This window comes from Coffea arabica, chromosome 1e, assembly GCF_036785885.1.
Source record: "Coffea arabica cultivar ET-39 chromosome 1e, Coffea Arabica ET-39 HiFi, whole genome shotgun sequence".
Lineage (NCBI taxonomy): Eukaryota > Viridiplantae > Streptophyta > Magnoliopsida > Gentianales > Rubiaceae > Coffea > Coffea arabica.
In genome coordinates, this window is record NC_092311.1 from 9,256,327 (window position 1) to 9,264,462 (window position 8,136).

At 35.6% G+C, this 8,136-nt stretch overlaps 1 pseudogene; it reads right to left on the reverse strand.

Annotated features, from left to right (window-relative positions):
- Nucleotides 1–5,008: 5,008 nt before the first annotated feature.
- Nucleotides 5,009–6,073, reverse strand: LOC113691237 (protein phosphatase EYA-like; annotated as a pseudogene).
- Between the last annotated feature and the right edge of the window lie 2,063 nt (nt 6,074–8,136).

Consider the following 8,136-nt stretch of genomic DNA (forward strand, 5'->3'; position numbering starts at 1 on the left):
CGGTATGCTCGTCTATTACCACGGAGTAGCAGATTACTGATATCGATATAGCCATCTAAGTGAGAGAAGTGTTTACTATTTTGGAAGTTATAAGGAGGTGTTCAGTGAAATGTATAGTGCATTGAAGTGGCTGTAATGCGAGCACCGTATCCTTTTAAAAGTGATTGTTTAGTGAAGTGTTCTCTACTTTATTCAGTGAAGTGTTCCTTAGTTGCTTAATTTGGCTTAACTAATTTAAGTGTTTATTGATTGTTGCTTGTATGGAAACCTCACTGGGCATAAGCTCATCACCTCAATTGTTTTCCTTATAAGAGTTGAGGTTGGAAGAAGCGTTGAGTAGAGATAGATGGTTTTGGGTGGAAAAATTTGTATATCAGTATTTAAAACTTGTATTATCTTTCTTTTAATGGATGAATTTACATTCTAGTATAGTTGGTTATATACTTAAGATTGAATGTGCGATTGTTTAATGGAAATGTTATCTTTAAAGTTAATGTGAGTGAGTAAGTTCTAATGAGAATTAGATAGGTGGTCTGCTAAACCTTAGGGTACACCCTAAGCGAAGATAGGGTCGTGACAATATGGGACCACCATTGATCACAATCCAAAACTTGATATTCCTTGATGCAACTCGCTATGGGGAATTTACAAGTACTGTGGGACACATTTAAGAACTCAGCGCTCTATTTGTTCTTCTTTTCTTCCATCCGCACATTGATTAATTTGTTCAATTATTTTTTTATTTTTAAAAGTGAATTGTAACCAATTTTGGAAAAGATAAATGAGAAAGAGAGAGACAGAGAGACAGAGAGAGCGAAATCACATTCATTTTTAATTATCACATCAAATTTCCATTTTCTTCTAGCTAAGGAGATATGGGACTTGAGAAATCCGGAGAGGGCAAGAGAGTTTGAACCCAAGAACTCTAATTCTTAGGGCCTTTAATTCCATCTTATAATCTTATTGTTAGTAATTCTTGAGACACTATGCTTTAGCGAGTGCAAAACCTATCATTATATCTGCACCGAGTTCATATCTGTACGTTCCGGACATAATCAGATGCTACAAGCTCAACTATTGTCGTTGTTACATGACAAAGCTTCTAATTGGCCTACACAAGCTTTTGTCCATTAAGTCAATTTGAATTTTCAGTCCATGTGGATTGAATTGAAACGTCGTCCCTTGTATGAAATAGTTGGTCAAATAGTCAATAGCTTATATCATAGAAATATATCAAGTGTTTGATGATTATTCATGAATTGGGGTTTCAAGAATATGGAACCTATTACAAAAGTAATTTTAGCAAGTGTTTGATGATTATTCATGACTTGGGATTACAAGAATATGGAATCTACTGCAAAACTATAACAAAAGTAATTTCAAGAATTGGGCTAAACTAACATTGGGTGATTCAAGAGAGTTTGCAAGACTTGTGATTAGTCTCCATAAGGTGTTATTTGCATTCACTAACTTGCTAACCGGGTTAATGATAGAGAGTAGATTATAAAAATTTATAGGTATTCTTGATTTGTAATTATGTGTTATATGCTTAAAGTGGAAGGAAAGTTGCCCATTTGAAGTTATATAGATGTTGCAGGAATTGAATTGAGAAATTGAAGGAATTGGGTGAAAAACATGATAAGATTTCGAAGTTCGAGGGCCAAAAGAAGAATTTCTAAAAATTGTATCAATGACCGACGCCGGGCATGGCACCAGTCTTCACGCCAGACATCACCAGAAGTTAGATATTATAGTTGAAGCTCAAAGACCGGCACCGGTCTTCACACCGAACATCGCACCAATCTTCATCAAATAGATGTCACACACGCTTTTTGTTCCCAATAAGAAACCTATTCTGAGCAGGATTCGAGGGCAACATGCAATAGCTATATATAGGAGTTGTTAGGTCATTTTTCGGGGAGAAAAACATTAGTTTTAATTAGGGCAACATACTCTTTCATCTTTTCACATAACCTTGGAGATCAAGATCAAGCGTGAGGGAAGAGATTCAAGGAGCCCAAGGGAGAAGTTGGAGCTAAACACTAAAACTTCCTTTCTCTAACTATTCTCCTTTATACTACTTCTTGAATTGGTGGTTTAATTTCTTCATTATATTGCATTAAACTTTTTTTAGGGTTAGGGTTCTTATGAAAGAGATTTGATTGATTCTTTTAATTAAAGTTCTTGTCTTTTGCTATGATTTATCTATCTCACTTTTAATTGCATACTTATGCTTGATCACCATGAATATGACTTTTGGATAGTATTGAATTACGAAAGGAGATATAATCGTGCGCTAGATAGATAGACATATTTAACCTAATATTGCGAGTAGGTTAGGGTTTGTATGATACACTTATATCACCTAAGTTTTTAAACTGTTTAATTGAATACTTGCAACCTTGAGAGAGACATAGGATTTGATTAGGCAGAATTTAGATATATCGAGAGATAATCTAAAATATAACTGTGTGATGCATTCATAGTTTGACAAGAAAAAGAATTGGAAATTAATTCAAACTCTGGATTAAAACCTGAACCCTAGGTTTGCACAACTATTGCTTTCTTACTCCTTATTAGTTTAACCAAATCAATTGCTAGTTTTTTCCGTGATAATACAAATTCTCTACAAATTTAATCTTTTTATAATAATTAAAGTATTAAAAATTAACTCGTCCCTGTGGGTTCAAACCCTGGAATACTTTAAGTAATTTACTACAACGATTGATCATGTGCACTTATAGGAATTCGTTGATTAAGTTTTGGCACCGTTGCCGGAGATGAAACTTAATTTTTCTACTTTAGTTGTTTCTCTTTTAATTTTCGTTTGGATTTTTGTTTTTATTTACTTTATATCTCTCATTCTTCACTTTATCTTCAACCCTCTTGCATAGGAATTTGGTGTATGACCTAATCATAAAAGGATGATTTATTGTATGATTCTGAGATAGAGAAAACTGCAAAATATCATAGGAAACAAGCTCATTTGCATAGGCAAGTAGAACACCTACAATCACCGGGAATCAATAGTGCACTAGAATTAGTAGGGTCAGCAAGTTCAAACGAAGAAACAATGGTGGAAAAGAATCGAGGCAACAATAACAATGTTAACAACCAGTAAATTGTGCCACCAGTAGCTCTACCTGTTGGGTTTCATCTGAGGAATATCCAGTATTCCATCATAGCAGCATCCCCACACTATATCAGGCTAAGTGAAGGGGCCAGAAACTATGAGCTAAAGACCGTGCACTTTAACATGTTACTTGATTTTCACGGTCTGACTAATGAGGACCTGCTTACTTTCACTCGAGAGTTTTATTTTGTAGCATAAATTTTTCCGTTAAATGGTCTATCAAAAGATGAATTGCAAATGAGGTGCTTCCCGTATTACCTTAGGAATCGAGCGAAGTCGTGGCTATTGAATTTACCAGAGGCATCATTGGTAATATGAGAAGATGTGTACAATATCTTCATGACTAACTATTACTCACCACAGAAGACTATTGATTTGTTGAATAAAATATGCACGTTCTCTCAAATGGAAGGAAAACCTATTCATGAGGCCTTTGAAAGGTTCAAACTGCTGCTTGCTCAATGCCCTTATCACTAGTATCCTTTGGCACTACAAGTGCAGTTCTTTTATGATGAGTTGACATTTACTATCCCAAACATGGTAGATTTTGCAGTAGGAGGATACACTAGGAACAAACTCCAAAAGAGTTAGTTGGAATCTATGAGTTGTTGTCTTGCATCTCTCAACAAAAAGTGATTCGGGAAAAGAGAGCAAGTGTACATGAAGTGTCTACACAAAAAGACTTGGGGTCACAAATGGCTAATTTAAGTAGACAGATGCAGCAAATGTAATCCTTGCTTACCTGTAAACCTCAGCAATTGGAGCTTTGTGCTAATTGTAATATGTATGGGCACTTTGCTGCGGGTTGTTATAACAGAGAGCCCTCTACTATGATAGAAATGTGACCTTTGTTGGAGTTTATGGAGGAGGTTAAAGAATGCAGCAAAGAAATGGTCCCTTCTCAAATACTTACAACCTAGGATGGTGCAATCATCCAATTTTTTTCATAGAGAGAGCAAGGGAACAAACCTTTAGGGCTACTAAGGTTCCAAAGTTAACCTCAATAACCATAATATCCTTCCCAACCCGTTCAAGAAAAGAAATCAAGAATAGCGGATGTCATGCTTCAATACATGCAGAAGATGGACTAAATGGTCCAGACCCAACAAGCATCCATTCAGAGTTTCGAAAAACAAGTTGGCCAACTAACATGGGCTATGACTGAGAGGGGACAGGGTAAATTTCCAAGCACCATTGAGGTAAACCCTAAAGAGATTACAATGATAGTTACATTCAATCAGGAAAAATGCTGGATGAACCAGTGCACAAACCCAAGGAAAAAGTAAAGAAGCAAGAAGAGCCGTTAAATGAGGAAGAACAAGACAAGACCAGAGAAAAGGGGCCTAACTCAGCTGATGCAATTTCAAATGATAATATTTTGGTGAAATTGCCTGAAATCAAACCATATGTCCCACCTATTCCATTTCTGCAAAGGCTTAAGAGGAAGGCAAATGAAGGTAGATATCAGAAGTTCTTAAAAATGTTTAAAAAGTTGCAAGTGAACATCCTATTTGCTGAGACCATTGCCAACATGCTGGCATATGCAAAATTTCTCAAGAAAATCTTGTCCAATAAGCAAGGTTGGAAGAATTTGTCACTGTGCTATTAGCTGAAGAATGCAATGCCGTAGTTCAACATCATCTTCCTATAAAGAAACAGGATTCAGGAAGTTTCACAGTGCCTTTTTTTAGGATATTCATGTTAATAGGTGTTTATGTGACCTAGGTTCTATCATCAATTTAATGTCATTAACTTTTCACAAGAAATTAAAATTTGCTGAGATGGTGCCTACAACGGTAGTTCTTCAATTAGCTGATTGTTCAGTGAGATCTCGAGTAGGGGTATTTTTTTATCCAGAATTATATGGTTCTCAGGAACTTTTATTGCATAAACTGCAGTCTCAATTTGCTCAAGCAGGGCCTCAAAATTAGCTAACTTCAGCACTAAAGTTTGTGTTCTGAGTATACTGAATTACTCTTCGTTTTCTCCCTCAGGATTCCCATATACAATAGACTGATAGAGGTCCAAGTCTTTCAATGTCAAGCCTGGAAACCTATGATAACTGGTGGACCATGGATCAACTTTAACAAATGGCCATCTCATTGCTTCTGCAACTTCACATTCCTCCCAACCGTCACCAATGACACAAAACTGTACATTTGGCCTGCTAAATCATTCTCTTATCCATGAAAAGCACAGGAGCTTCCCCACCTCCCATGAGCTATACACATTCTCACAAGCAATCAAACTATCTAGGCAAAAGAGTAAGCATTTGGCAAGGCTAGGAATCAGTGATCCAAAAGTCACTAAGACATTTACATGATCACATCCAGTCCTTGCATAATTAGATCTATGAGTTGAGTCCATAGGGGGGTATGAGGTCTGTGTTCCCAATGGCACAGTGCTCCAAGCACACCCGAGCTGAAGACAACCATCTATCTGTATATCTGTCAGTTGAATCATAGAGAATATCCCGGGATTTCACCATGCTAGGTCAATGATGTTGTGTAACCCTTTTTTGTACTTCTGAGCTATAACTCGATGGCAGTATGCTAATTTTCTTTTATCGACATCATCAAATGGGGGCCCAAAACCATCATGATGGAAATCATAATCAAAGAGGTTTAGGCCATCATCATATTCACACATGACATCCAAATATGGTTGATTGCAGTTTTCAATTTGTTCATAGAAGAAATAATCATCACTTATTTGAAGAATATGATTCTCTCACATCTTCCCCATTTCTACACCATTTTGTACATTCTTTACACCATTGAAAGCTTCAGCAAATGTTCCATTTATCAAAGACTTGAGCAATATTAGAGACTCATCCATGTCCCATATATACACATTCATATTCTGATCTCTTGGTGGATATGCAGAATCTTGAGCCTGCTTGGTTATGGGTGCAGATTGGGTAGGGGTAATTGAAGACATACTCATAAAATTCGGTAAATTTTATTTTCTTGCTAGTTTCTTTGTACTTGAAATGGAAGAAAATCTCAATATGCCGATTATTTTGGGTAAAGCATTCATGGTTATAGGTGGGGTATTAATTGATGTGTGAGAAGGAAAACTAATTTTGAAAGTAGGTGAGGATAGGCAAGAGTTTAACGTGTTTAAGTCATTAAAATGTCCTTTTACCAATGAAACATGTTTATATATTGATGTGTTTAACTCGGTGTTTGATGAAATTGTTAAACATGAATATTATAGTGACCTTATTGAACATACTATTGCTTTAAATCTAAATGAGCAAGTAGAGAATGTTAATTCGTTAAAGTGAGTAAAATGTTTGGAAGGGCAAGGGGGATTATCTCTTGCTAAGAGTCAACAATTTGAAAAAATTACTGCTCTAAGTGACAAATCTTGCCATCAATTAGAACTGAAATCAATACCTTCCCGCTTAAAATATGCTTTCCTTCGTCCTGTGATTATTTCCTCTTCTTTGAGTTACAATGAAGTTAATAAATTATTAAGAGTACTCGGGGATCATAAATCAGCTATTGTCTACAATATCGCTGATATTAAAAGCATTAGCCCCACTATAGTCATGCACAAGATATTGCTAGAGGATAATACAAAGTCTCCAATTAAAAATCAAAAGAGACTTTACCCCAACATGAAGAAAGTAGTAGGAGCAAAAGCAATCAAATTACTAGCTATTGGAATTATTTATCCTATCTCTGACAGTCCTTGGGTGAGTCCTAAACAAGTGGTCCCAAAGAAAGGAGACGTGATAGTGTTAAACAATGATAAAGATGAATTAACACCAACACAAACTATCACTGGATGGCGGGTTTGCATTGATTATAGAAAATTGAACGCCGCCACTAGAAAAGATCACTTATCACTACCGTTTGTGGATCAAATTTTAGAAAGATTGACAGGGCAAAAATTGTACTATTTTTTGGATAGATATTTGGGATATAATCAAACTCCAATTGCTCCAGATGACCAGAAAAAAACTACTTTCACATGCCCGTATGGCACATTCACTTACAGAAGAATACCATTTGGACTCTACAATGCACTTACAACATTTCAAAGGTACATAATGGCTATCGTTTCAAACATGATGAAAGACATCATTGAAGTTTTTATGGATAATTTCTCTGTTTATGATTCCTCTTTTGATGTTTGTTTAAATAACTTAAGTCTTGTCCTGAAAACATATGAGGAGTCCAATTTGATGTTAAATTGAAAAAAGTGCCATTTTATGGTATGAGAGGAGAAAATTTTGGGCCATAAGATTTCAAAAAAAGGTATAGAAATAGACAAAATTAAGATCAAGGTAATTGAAAGATTACCTCTGCCTAACTTTGCCAGGGCTATGAGAAGTTTTTTTGGACATGCAAATTTTTATAGAAGATTGATAAAAGATTTTTCCAAAATAACTAAACATCTATATGGCTTGTTAGCTAAATATGTGACTTTTATTTTTTATGATGCGTGCCTACAAGCTTTTAATAAAATAAAAAAAAAGAGCTTATATCGGCACCTATAATCATTGCACCAGATTGAAATTTGCCTTTCAAACCAATGTGTGATGCCAGTGATTCTGTTGTAAGGGCTATACTAGGGCAAAGAAAAGATAAGAGCTTGTATGTTATATATTATGCTAGTAAAATTCTTAATGACACACAAGTAAATAATACCACCACTGAAAAGGAATCACTAGCCATAGTATTTGCTTTTGAAAAATTTTGCTCTTATCTTGTTGGTTCAACGGTTATTGTCTATACTGACCATTCTGCCATTAAGTATCTTTTGTCCAAAAAGGGTATGAAACCAAATTGATTAGCTGGATCTTGTTTTTCCAAGGGTTTGATTTGAAAATTAAAGACAAGAAGGGTTCGAAAAACTTGGTGGCAGACCACTTGTCAAGGTTACAACAAGGGAATACACAGAATGACACCCCCTATCTAGGATAAGTTCTCAAATGAACCCCTATGATCCATCCAGAAGATCAAAATACCTAGGTATGCTAATTTTGTCAA